The sequence below is a fragment of the Bombus fervidus genome, chromosome 7 (assembly GCF_041682495.2).
Source record: "Bombus fervidus isolate BK054 chromosome 7, iyBomFerv1, whole genome shotgun sequence".
NCBI lineage: Eukaryota > Metazoa > Arthropoda > Insecta > Hymenoptera > Apidae > Bombus > Bombus fervidus.
The window spans coordinates 10,980,000-10,993,668 of record NC_091523.1 but is presented as its reverse complement, the minus strand read 5'-3'; the positions used below and the strand labels follow the sequence as shown (position 1 = coordinate 10,993,668).

Genomic DNA, 13,669 nt, shown 5'->3' with positions numbered 1-13,669 from the left:
GGATTGCAAATAACATTTTAGTCAAATTTGACGACGCTTCTTGCATTATTTTCCCAATGCTCGCTAACGCGCGTGCATTAATTTGTGTCGAATCAATCTCAGCCGATCGTACGCAAGAACCATGATCGTTATACGATATAATTTTTCTGCGAAAAATCGATCGACATCGCGTCGTTCGATTCACAGGAAGAGGAGTTCGACGTGGTAATTGCTCCGTAAGCGATATTCACGGCGGGAAGTCAGCTCGACGATACAATTCCAGGGTTAATTTTCCATCGATAAGCGAGAGGCCGGCGACTAGGTACGGAAATTTGACTGCAGGAACGACGCCACCAACCACGAATTAATGGTATCGATAAATTCGTAAATTGTATCCGCTGGAGTCTCAGAGGGCGCATTTCCTTTCATTAGATCCCTCGCGACGCTTGATTAACTGGCCTTAACAACCGTGCAAATATCTACCGATTCGTGACCAACAATTTCCCCTGTACACACATACGCTTTCTGCTTCACACGTACGATCAATGGTCGTGGGGAGGGTTTGCATTGGCGACGCCAGTTTACCCCACAAAGCGTCAAAGACACGTACGAAATTTTAATACAAAGACATTTCTTACAGTTGATGTAACCTAACGTTTCATAGCAAATATCTACGAATTCGTGATCAACTTCATCGAACAAAATTGTATTCGTCGTTGCTGTCTGTAATTATCGGAGTAACGTATCCCAATCTAAAGACACATACTTTAAGCGGTTGCGGTATCTGGATCGCGGCCGAATTCTCCCCTATGCGGTTAAGCGTGGCGTCCAACAGCCATTTACAACGGCATTAAACTTCCAGATCGCAACAAATTTGATAAGTGCCGGCACAAAGGGTCGATGTACGGTGCTAGTCGAAACTTCATTCGAATCTATAACCTTGCAGCACAAAGTTAAGTCATTGGCGCGGAAAATTCTCGCCGACCTCCATTAAAACCGTTAATTTTCCCGGTCGACACGTAATATCCGGCGGCGTGTTATCGACACGGTATCGATCGATGTCCCCGACGCGCGTCACGATCCATCACGCGATGTAGACAACGTCGGTACGGCGCGCGTCCAGAGTGTGGGAAAGCATCGAACGTGTGTCGGCTGCGTGCGGGGAAGAAGTTTGCTGAATCTGGCAAACTTTAACCTCGATCACTTATGTAACAGAGTTACCACCGTTACATACGCTCACTCATCCGGACAAGATTTCGATTCATCCTCTTCGTTCCATTCGTGATTGTTTGATCTTCTGTTTCCTCTTCGATTTGGCGTTCCGTTTTCACGCGTAACCCCGCAGGCGGGTTTCCTCTGACGTACGTGTTCTTCTGTGGCGAATCGTGCGACAGAATTGCGGCATTCAACGAACCAGATCGGAGCTCGCTCATCCCGCTCTATTCTATCCGTCTCATCACGGTTTATAGTTAACAATTTCGAATTCCGACTGTATTTACATACAAACTTATATGCGCGACGCCACGCGGAAACTCCATCTAGTCTGTTGCAACTCACCTCCTCTTCCTGTGGTTGACTAAGCTAGATCGAAATGAGATTTTGCTCGTACAGAACAGCGAAAGTCCGAACATGCGGCACGGGAACGAAGTTGGTCACGTAATCGCGGACAGGGGCTAAGTAGACAGGTGTCGACGATCTTCCAGAGAGCTATGGGATATTGCAGCAATTCCTCGCTTAACCCATTGCGTTCCAAGCGTCAGCTACATCGACAACAGCTTTTCGCTGTTACACGGAATTTGCAAAAATAATCTGATACTCGGATAATCGAATAATCTAATTGGCAAAATTATTAAACGTAAAGCTTGTACTCCAAGATATTTTCTTTCGTTTCAATAATATTCCTTTGCACGCGTGATCAATTCATGCAGAGATTATAGAGCAAATATGATAAGAGCTGGGAAAATGAGTGGCTATTTCCACTCTTTCGATAAGAAATTCGTGGAAAGTTTTATTTTAGTAGAAAATTAATGGATTTTGAAATTAAAGGATATAGTGTGATGCAGTGAATTTCTTTGCGAAATTACTCTTTCGTGAAACGATTCGGACGTTTGTTTCAAAAGATATGACGTTTTAAATGTGATGAAAATATTATGAAATGTAAATATATATTAATATGTTATTATACCGTTATATTTTGCAATTCTTAGATAAAATATTGCTTTATACGTGACAGTAATATATATTAATGTAAACATGGTATTAGTAACGAAGATTTACAATTAGACTGCTGGTGATCATGCAAATTCATATTTGTATAAACATGACTAAAGAAAACCATTTCTTTCTGCTACTTAACTAGAGATTTGCGTTAGCCATTAAATGTTATAAAAACGACTTTACTTTAAGTATCTTACACATATACTGCAATATTACGCACATCCTGTATATCATTTTTTTAATTTCTCATAAATGCATAAACGTACACAGTACATGATATTCATAACTGTAGTCAAATTGTATGGTCAGAACCAATTGCGATAAAATATTGAATATATCCGATATTACAAAGAACCTTGATCATTCCGAAATAATTCCAATTATAATTGCCGACGAAGATTTTTGGAAAATGCGGACTTGGTTTAAATTATCGTGTCACGAACACTCGTATCTCGTTACGTTAGCTATTTAGCCTAGCCATATAAAGTTATACATAGTATACGTAATTATAACAGGAATATACTCGTGTACAAGAGATCTTTAATCTTTAAACAAGACCAAGCAGTTCTAGAACTAAAGCTATGCGAATATAATTTCAACGGAGTTTTGAAAAACCGTCCAGATTGGATGTTTAATATCACGTACCTATACGAAACGGATAGTAATTAATTAAATAATTAATAATCATTTTTGTTCTCGAGAAACGCATGAGAAACAAAGAATCCTCTGACAATGTAGAGGATCGACGAAAATATGCCAATTATTCTCAAGTGGTTTCAACGTATCGAGTCGACGTTCGATTCGATTCTATCATAAAGAATGCACAAAAGCCAGGCGACACTTGACCGACACTCTCATCTCATTATCTCTGTGTACCTAATTTCAGACTCGTATCGGGGTCTCAAATTGATTTTTCGTTACACACAATGAGGGACATTGCCTTCGTTCACCTGGAATGCTTATCCTATTTTACATGGCCGATTGACGATAAAAAATCGATTATAGATAAAAACAATCGTGTGATTTAAGAGCGAATTTTATGAAAATATAATAATAGCACTGAGAGTGTGAACCTATTGCCGGTGAAGACGAGCTACTTTACCATTTTCGAATTTTTAATCTCTGGACGAAAATAAATGATATTTATCACCACTAAAGTATTCTTGACACAGTTGTTAGTATGATAGCAATATCGTTCGTTACGACGAGGTAATGAAATTTTTATGAAATTTGAAATTTCTAGTATTAAAATAAAGAGTAATTACGTTAAAAAAGGCTCGAAACCCGTTACTTTTCAATCAAACCGCGCACACTACAATTTTTTAATGAAAATAACTAAAATTGACTGATCATTGTTAATTTTTAATTCCATAATGATAGAAACTTTCGTTTAACCTCTTAGGTACGGTTGAATTTTGTACAGGACTGTTTCTCTGTACGGCAGAGTTTGACGCGAATTACGCGTAAGCGATACAGCACTGCAATGTGTGAGGGATAATGCTGTTCTCTACGCAAGCACATTGGAACGAAGTTTTTGATAATTAAATTATAATTTTACTTAAAGATGTGATGCATATACTTGAACTTTAATAATTTACTTTAATAATTAATAATACAATTGAGTGTGATATATTTGAAAGCACGATATCACACATAGACACACGTCACAATTTTCACACTCATAGCGCGATAGTGTTTTTTCAAATTGCTCTTGGTTTTCTATTTTGAAGCGACATTTTGAGCTTGAAGAGCTTGAAGAAAAATTATAAGGATACGGATCGGCATGTTATAAAGAGCATGTAATAATAGTATATTTATTTTAACGAAAATCAACAATTGATATCTGACATTGATGTATCAAAATGACATCCGCGAAAGCCACTATAGTGGCGCATCGTACCTGAGAGGCTAAAGGTCGGCGTTAATAGCAATTAATATAATCCATTGCCTTTTTTCGTTAAGCTTCGTCACTGGTAAAATCTGCTTAAGCTTTACACGTTAATAATTTCGGATAACACAGATCTAATAAAGGGAACAAAATAATTCCATGTAGTACAAACTGCAGCTACGTTCTAGTTTGGTCAACTTTCAGGCCAAATGCATTCTCCAAGTCTCTAAAAACAACAGGATATACGGTAGCTCCCATCGTGTTGAAAATCGCGAGTAAATCCATTAGAGCACGTGTGCTAACACGGAGAAAAGTGCGAAAACACGCGTGCGAGGCGCGTGTGTATCGTTGGCTCGATTTTTCGCGCCCTCCGAATGGCACGTTAACGAAAGCTCGATCGTAGGCTACGGAAATCTCGATAAACGATGCGACTTCCTGGATGATTCGTTTTGACGCAATCGGGAGGCAGGATCAGCGGGTGTTTATCGCGGCAGCGATGAAACGACGCTTCTATCGTCTCTTCCTCCTTTCCTCCCTCGTTCGTTGTTGCGTAATTACCGCTGTCCTTGTTCGCGGATGAGAAAAATGGCAAAGGGGGAGAGAGCCGCGCGTGTACACTCGACGAAGCACGCGACCCGTAATTATCGTGGTTTCAAACCGGTTCTGATTTATATCGGTCAGTTTACGTAACACACGTGCGACCGATGAAATTTTTATCTTTCATTAAATTTTTGTTACGCGTCATTCGAGCGTTTGCCACGAAAATATGGCGACCAATGGCTGATCGCAGAGATCGAGGTCGTAGTTGATCATCGATCAGTGCATTGAAAATATTTATGTTCTCATCAAGCTCTCGACAATTTTGAAAGATAAAATTTTTATCGAACGACGGTTCGTAAATATTTTCACGTAATTAGAGAGTATCGAAAGATTGGTAACAAAGTATCGTGATTCGTTGATGGAGATAAAATAAAAAATAAATAACATAGTACGTATCCAAAAATAATATGGCGCGGCCACGCCGTTTAAAAATGAAATATAAAGGTGGAAGGGAGACGCTGTAAACAACAAGTACTTGGCTATTTAGAAACGTGATTTATACGGTTGTTCCTTAAGTCAGGTGAACGATATCGTATAAAATTGCTTGGTGAAAGCTGCGTGCTGGGTTTCCAACACGGACATCTCAGGCAGATGGTTAGACACGAAGGCATCGTCTCGAACGAGGCAACCTCCATTTGTGGGAAACGAAGGGGGCTGGTTCCATTTATTTTGTCTTCTACCGAATGATCCATTAGCGGGAGCGTCGACTATCGGAATCTCGCGAACCACGCAATTCCAGTTTCGTTTTTCAACGGGAATCGAATAGACCTTGGTAGAGAAAATGCTGTTCGTGATCCTCGATTCGTTTAACCATGGCAACGACGCTGGAATTCCATTTCTTAATGATTGGTTATTTTTGCAGATTCATCCTCTCACTTCAGCCATTTAAAATAAAAGGAAATAAAAAAAAAAGAACATGAAAGAAACATAAATGTACTAGATTTTCCAGGAAGTTCGTAGCATTTTCTCTAATGAATATGTTCTGTATTATATTCATCTTTCAGTCAAATATTTAAATACTTATTTAAATACTGTAGTATGTATCGAATTGATTAATTAATAAGATTTCGTTTTTTAATAAACCGATATTGGACGATAGTTGATATATTCAATTCTATTTAATGTAGTTTTTGTATTATAATTAATTTTTACCAAGAGGCCAATTAAACGGTAAAAGATTTAAAATCCAAAAATTCACACAGAACAACGGCGAAATTTTGGGAGAAATTCGGTTTTAATAAAATGAATCCACTTGATACACGAAGGAGACGTCACCAGAAACGAACTATATCTAATCGAATAAAATACAAATTTTAGCAAAAATACGTCACCTTCAAATTTTTCTTAAATCTCGCTACAAACTTTTCGGACAATCCAATAATATGAAAGATTTTCCAAAGAGAAAGAAATATTTCTTTTCTATTTTCCAACAATCCATCGAAAATCGTAGAAAATTTACTATAACGACAACGATTGTTCCTTCAACGAAACCTTTGCCAATGAAATATCCATTGACCCGTGTTCAACTTACATTTGTTCGACATCGAGAAGCTCAAAGAGAAAAATAATGGCGTAGCGATGGAAAGAGACTAAAGCAAGTTTCGTAAACTGTTCCTGTATAAAACGGTTCCGGACAGACAAAGACACGCAAGTGCATCAGACGAAGCGACATACTAATCGACTCTCTGCGCGAGAAGTCTCGTCCGGTTCGTGGATAGGAACGAAGAAGGGAAGCGTATCGAATTGCTGGAGCATCCAAAGTCAGTGATTTACAGTGAGCGCGCGAGAGCCTGCCTATTGTTACTCTCTAAGAGAGTAGACGCTAATTAAATGGGAGGTAATTAACGAGACAGCTTGACCAAGCGGCCAATTAAACCAGGAGAAGTTTACGTATTACCTGCCACGAACGATTCGGAAATCGCTCATAGATCTAAGAGAGTCTTATCCATTCGTTTGCTCGAAAGTTCCATCGTCTTTCGGAAACCGGGCTAAGTAAACATTGTTCGATACCAATTACATTGTGATCGATGAGTTTACTTTGTAAATATCACGATCACAATCATTCATGAGATCGTTCATTTTATTACACGTTAATATAAGAATTTTTATTATAGGTATATTAGGATAAATATAATGAAATATATTGAAACAATTTGAAGTTGCAATAGTATTAGTCACATAATATAACATTCAGAAATAAAATTTGTTCTTTGTTTAGTGAAACGGTTGCATTACAATGAGTCTTCTTAGAATTAGTTGTGCCTCAGGTCATCGTGCACTTTTACCAGCGTACAGAATTTGTGCGAGTGACCTCGTCTTACTAAATTACACAAGAGATTGAGAAATGTCATAGATAAACAGAGAGAAGATAATGTTTGTATCTCGTTCAGATGCAAGAACTAACTCGAACACGCATTTCTCGTTCAATTCTTCTTTTCTCTGTTTTATATCTCGCAATCACTTTATAACAACACGAATATTCTCAGAACACATCAACCCCTAAGCTTGGATGATCACACACTCCTTCTTCTCGTGAAGATGATGCACTGGATCTGTCTAGATGTTTATACCGTTTGAAATCCCATCACTGGCTTCAGAATTCTCCTTTTCATGTTATTTTACAATACTCAGTTCAGCTACTCTTGTTCCAAACCACGAATGTGGTCATATACCCTTTCTCTACCTCCTAATCTTCAATATTCAACCTTCCACGCATTTCTAGCAAATGAAGCTGAATCACCTGCAAAAATTTTCAATCACGTCCAAAATTCCAACTGTCGTAGCAAAGATGTTTAATGATCGTGACAGTGTTCGATCGTGTACGCGTCTTCGAAACACAGAATAATTTTTTCATTTCGTCGATGACTCACCAGTTTTCTAGCATGTGGTAAACGGTAAATTCCGCAATGCTCATGGTACAGAGGAAAAGCTGGCCAGATTAGTGAGTGGAAACACTCTGGTGTGCGGGCAGGGGTTGCAGAATGGTCTGTCCAATTTTGCGGTCGTGCTGCTTGAAATACCCAGAGATGTAGCGGTGGCATAAAGAGGAAAAGCAGAACGTGGGATGAGGGCGAAAAAACACACTTTCCTGTAACCTCTCTTGACAAGTATCACAGGCCAGGCTCGTGACAACTTTAACGAATTCCAACCGCAGGCGAAGAATTTTTAAAAAATCATTCCTTTGAAAAAGGGTAGCGGGGATGTGAAAGGGGACCGCGGTCGCCACTCGGTTCCCCGACGGTGAGTTTCGAGTAAACACTTCGGCGTGAAGAAGCCGAGACGGTCGCGAGTCGCGAGTAACAAACGCTCTCGCTGAAATAATGACATTCTGCAAAATGTGGTGGGCCTGTGCCACGAGCGAGTCACGCTCGGTTGGAGCAACGAGATCGCTTTAGGCAGAGCTAGGCCAACGACTGCGCTGCTTGAGAAAGAGTTACGAAAATCTTGCTCATTTCGTGCTGCTTTCATCGTGGTGTGAACGCGTGCCTCTTTCCGTCACGAAGTTTGTTTACTTACACGATCATGCGATATTGCATGTATTATATAGCGTGGCATGTTCCCTGTTCTAGAGTCACGTCAGATTGTGAGTAATCGAATCGTATATGATAAATGGAAAAGCTTGTAATAAGATTCTGAATTTTTTTTTAATTTTTAATAAGAATTCCTCATTAATTCGAGATATAAATGAAGTCGTCGTGAGTTTTGCATGAAAGTGAACGATAATCTTTCATTTTTACTTACGCTTCGATGCAAAAGATACTGTTGCGATATCTTTCCCGATAAGGAACGTGAAAGTGCGATAATTATCAAGCTTGTCACCCCTGTAACGCGTCGGTGTCCCATTGAGGGGATTTTTCTAAGCAGAAAGCGGAATAACGAGATGCCGGGTAACGCAGTGGCGGCTAACAGCGTGAAAATTGGCGGAACGACTGGTTCCGTTCGATATTCCCTCGAGAGGATTGTCACGGAGCCGTGTCGCACGAGCGATCAGGCATTATTGTCTGCAAGCAAGGAGCGAGAAATCTTGCTAGAAAGACAAGGGGAATCGTTCAGAATCAAAGGACAAGAACAATCAGCGAAGTGCCCAGAGAATATCACGAACTAAAAGAGTCGAAACGAAACCGCACAAATCACAGATGGAATGAAAAGCGATACCAAAGGGAAGAGGGAGCTAAATTAAGGGGTGGCAGAAGGCAAAACGTGGAGGGATTCGAAGGGCCGGAGGTGGGTAAGCGTAGAGACGTATCTAAAGTCAGGAAAGCGAAAGCAATTAAGATAGTTACTTGGTTATGAGACAAAAAGGCCGAGCAGAACGAAGGTAGGAAGGTAATTACCGTGGTAACGGCTTGCCAAGGCCGTGCGACTGCATCCCGTGGAGTGGTGCTGGCTCCTGGGGAAATTAGTGCTGGAAAAATTCATGCCCACAGAAGATTTGCGTAAATTAATTTACGCTGGCGAACCGGTCGGCTACACGGAGAAAGGGGATGAAATTCAATTTCTAGATGACGATGGACTCTTACCTTGGTTAAGATTGGTACACGATTCCGTTTTTAGAGAAGAACCTCTAGAACCGTCGGAAGGGCAAAGTATCTAGTGACATTTGGCTGGTTAATTCATAAAGATGTTATCGTTTACACGATGGTTGAGAATTAAGTTGACAAAATACAGGGAGAGAAGAAGGGTGTGCTATTTCGATCGTGTTAGTCGACCAATTCGTTCAGAGTTGGAACGATCTTCCGGCGCGTGCAGGATTTCTGCTGAAACCGAGCGAACGGAGGAGAAAAGTTCGATGTTGAGACACGTTCCGTAGCCGCGTCCGTCGATGTAATTAAGGAGGAAGCCGGATTAATCGGAACGATAGCGCGAAAGGAAACACGAAGTTGTCGTCTCTTCTTTTCTTCTTCCTCTCTTCTCGCTCTCGGTTTTCCATCGAATAGCTGCGCTGCTCCTTTTTGTTGTTTTCTCATTCTTCGTCTGATCTCCCGACGAGTCTGCCCGATACTTTCTCGACACGACGCGGCGTCCGTACCTTTCTATTTATTTGCATTTACCCGAGGAAGTCGGTTAAATACCGTGATCTATATCCTGTCTGGGGATAAAATGCCGTGATCCGTGAACGAAAAACGACGAAGAAATCGCGTCCGAAGCATCCTTCGCCTCGCTCGTTAGCCGAAGCATGCGAAAAATGGAACGTTTCTCCTCTTTTCACTCTACGTTTTCTCTGTCGGGTACACTGCATCGAACGCGTAATTTCGTTCAACGTGTTCGCGGCCCCGAGAAATCACGTCGAGAGAGGCGATGACTTTAAAAATAACAACTCTAATTGCGTTTAATTACGCCAACTACTCGGAACTCGAAGGGTCTCGCCTACGTATCTCGGCTCCTCTATGGAAAAAACGCGCCAACTCGTGGCCTAAAAATGTTGGTTTTAACTATTCAATTAAAGCAGCGACCTTGTTAATGAGCTGAAATTTTCTTTACCTACGTTTCCATGATATCGTATCCTCGCACGATTATACGAAATAACCGCGGTCAGGTGGTACCGTAACAAGACCCATTTCACAACAGTCTAATTACACGGTATAGATCGTTGAGAAACAATAAAACAAGTTAAAATAGGAAAAAATCTTCCTCCGACGCATTCAGCTCGATTCCACTCGTTCCCTTGAACTTTTCCGTTTCTCCGTACACCCAGTTCGATATCTGTTACCATTTTCCATCTCTGTGCTGTCTCTCGCTTCAGAAACGGAAGCCTACATAATGGCACGTTTCTTCCTGCAATGGTTGAAACACCGACGACTCACGGCACTATTTCCGCGGCTTTAAACACCGTTGATATTTCATCGCTTGGAAAGTTGATTTCGAGAAGCTCGCCTGATTCACGGCCCATTTCCTCTACTCTGCTTTCCCTCTGTAATGAGAGTCCGGTACGACAGATGTATCTTTACAAAGATAGAAGGCTGCTCGTCGAATATTTTCTAATTTTTCATCGTAGCCTCGAGTGAAAATCGGGGACAGGTTTTTTCAACGATTCCTTCCTATCGAAGTAAAGCTCGCAAGTTCGAATAAAGATCATGTGACGCAAAGTTGATGAATACCACAAACCAGACGCTACTCTGGACAAGCGTTGGTGGCGTAGTAGATTTTTTTTTGCCACGCTGTCACAGAACAGGCGAGAATGTCGTCTAATAACGTGACGTAGGTGGCACGAGAACGGGTCGCTCGAACGCTTTATGACCGCGCTTCTGACGAAGTTCAAAGAGTAACGAGCCACGTTAACGTTTCGTCCCGGTTGCGGCCCAAGTTCATAAAGCGTTGGCGTTTCTTTGATGCGGCTGCCGTATCGCGTGCAGAATCCCATTCCCAGTCGTTGAACGATCAGGGATCACGCGGACAGACGGCTATATTTTCTTCTTGGTGACGGTCTGTATGGCACCATCGTCGATGATGCTATGGCAGGCGCGTGTTATCAAGTGTCCGTTGAGAAAACTTTTTACATTATGTTAAGCTACGCGTGAAATGGCCTTCCGTGAAGTAGGTGGAAAGCGCGCTAGGCCGACGAAAACTTTCCTTTCCTCTTCGAATAACGCGATCCTTCAAAAGGAGCTGTTCCTTGTTTGTTTTCCTGTTTCGCTCGAGTCTCTGTGTTTCGTAGTATCGCCTTCAGCCTCTCCTTTTTCACAAGTAAAATATATATCACGGAATAAGGCACTCGACTTCCTGATAATGGAGGCACAGTCTCGATTCACTCGGATCGTTTAATATACTTCTTTGTGCACCATGCTTGAACGCGTTTCTATCCGTTTGAACTGCTTCGAGTTAAGGGAAGGTTATGACACGACCGCTTGAATTTCAAACGTTTCCTCGCTATTCGCGAACCACGTCGACTAAAGGAAATCCCTTTACGCGTCGTAATTTGGTTTGGAGTAAACAAGAAAACGCACGTCAAGCCCGACTCTGCACTCCTTCCTTCGGAAAGGGATTTAGCGTGATTCGCTTTCTTTCGGATCTCCAACCAGCTAGAAATTTTATCCGACCGTTTTAACGTATGCAATGATCGTCTTTTTCTTAAGCGAATACAGCGAGCGATCTATATCTTTTATATGGGAATGTAAAGAAATTGCTATCTGGAATAATTGTGTAGTGAGAAAGTGAATACAACATTTGAAATATTTAAATCGAGCTAAACGAGAAAACGTTTCTTTCTGAGAGAAGGAAGAAAGGATTATATTCTTGCTAAATGCTTTCAGGATAGTTATTATATCGGTTTCAATACTGGAAAAATAATAATAAAGATAATACTCTATACAGCACAGAGAGTAGCATCCATATTAACAATTCTTTTGTTAAAAAAAAAAAACGCAATTTAAAGATCATAATAAACATGAAACGTGTCGTTTTTTCGGTTCAAGAAATTTTAGTTTTCAGACCTTTTTCGTTAATATTTGATCTTTGATAAGAGTAAATTTCGAGGAAATTCACAGAGTGGTGAAAAAATAGCAACTGAAAACCAAGTCGTGGATATTTACTGCACCGTATACTTTGTGAACTTCGCATAGAAATAGACATTAAAAAGTAAAGAAGAATTACAGAGAAAATATCGGTAATTCAATATTATGCCAAACGTTTAGTAAAAAAACGACGAAACTTATGAGACCTAATCAAACGTTTACTTTTTTAAATATTTAAACAGCAGCGTAAATATTTCTAGAATTTCAAATCAGGCGAGAAACATCTGTGTTTTCATCTTCCTTTATACACTTTGCTGCAGCGAATCATGGAACTCTTGTAGCCAGCTGCAATTGTTCCTAGTTTTTACGATCGGTCCGTATGGACGCGCGACACGAGCGCCTGTAATTCCGTTCGTCCCAGCACGGACGATATTCTTGCACGCTGCATACGACACTTTATCCCTATCGTCTCGTTTCCCTCACTCGATCGGCCAGCACTTGGAACAGCTGCACGGACGGACATCATTTCTCCGATGCACGTTCCCATAGCTCTTCTCGAATCGACGAAAAGCTCCGAACGTTGAAAGACGGAAACTGGTCATAGATGGGAAGAGAAGGAACGCGTTTAACCCAAAGCCGAAGCTGTCCGCACGGGCGCCGAATAACTCTGGATGTTCGTGCAAAGTATGTCGGAAAAACTGGTTTTCGAATGAAAGAAGAAGTATAGGACGTTGAGCTCTTAGATGTCGATGCTGAAGCACGGATTGATTCAAGTAGTAGAAAGCGGAATATACGCGGCGTATTCCTCGGGTTTATTCTTTATAATTCATTTTATTTTTTATTTCCCGAGAAAATAAATATTTAGAGCTGGATGCTTGAAGAGGATTAGAAACTTTTTAATATTATTTTTTGACTCGTTATTTAACATATATTAACATATATTCTAAGGCATAGATGCAGTCGGAATCGTTAAAGCATAAATGAATATAGTAAAACTGACAACTAACAATAGTTTTAAACCGTAAGAAATTTAAATAATTCGCTTTATTGTACTAATACGAAACGTATGAAAAATTACTATACCGAAGAAGTACATTATAATTATAAATTCTTTCGCAAACACAACCGTATGGATTAACATAGAAAGAAGAAAAAATATCACATGTACATAGTGAAGCTTCCTCTTTGTATACGTAACTACGGTTACCCGATAAGCCCGTAATAACGATAGAACGCAACATATGCATCAGCAGCAGTTGAAGTACTGAGAATCGGAATTCTCATTTTTTTTTAAATCCTACGAAGCATCACAAGAACGCTAAATTCGATATCGTCCTCTGAAATAACCGGAAACTCTATTCCGATCGTTTAGTGATTAGCAGAAACGTGGTAGCAAGCTGATTGGTGTACCAAAGTTATAATGCAGCCGATGAAATTATAGTAAAATCGTCTCGACGTAATTTCCATCGTAACTTCCGGTCAGAACTACGAATCGATGCAGAATGTCGGATGGTCAAAGTTCAACCAAATTCGC

The 13,669-nt window shown here is 40.5% G+C and overlaps 1 protein-coding gene across 4 annotated transcripts in view; it reads left to right on the top strand.

The window, feature by feature from the left end:
* The window catches only part of LOC139989363 (putative receptor-type tyrosine-protein phosphatase mosPTP-1), a 419,667-nt gene that overhangs the window by 137,695 nt on the left and 268,303 nt on the right, over positions 1 to 13,669 (top strand). The window lies entirely within an intron of this gene.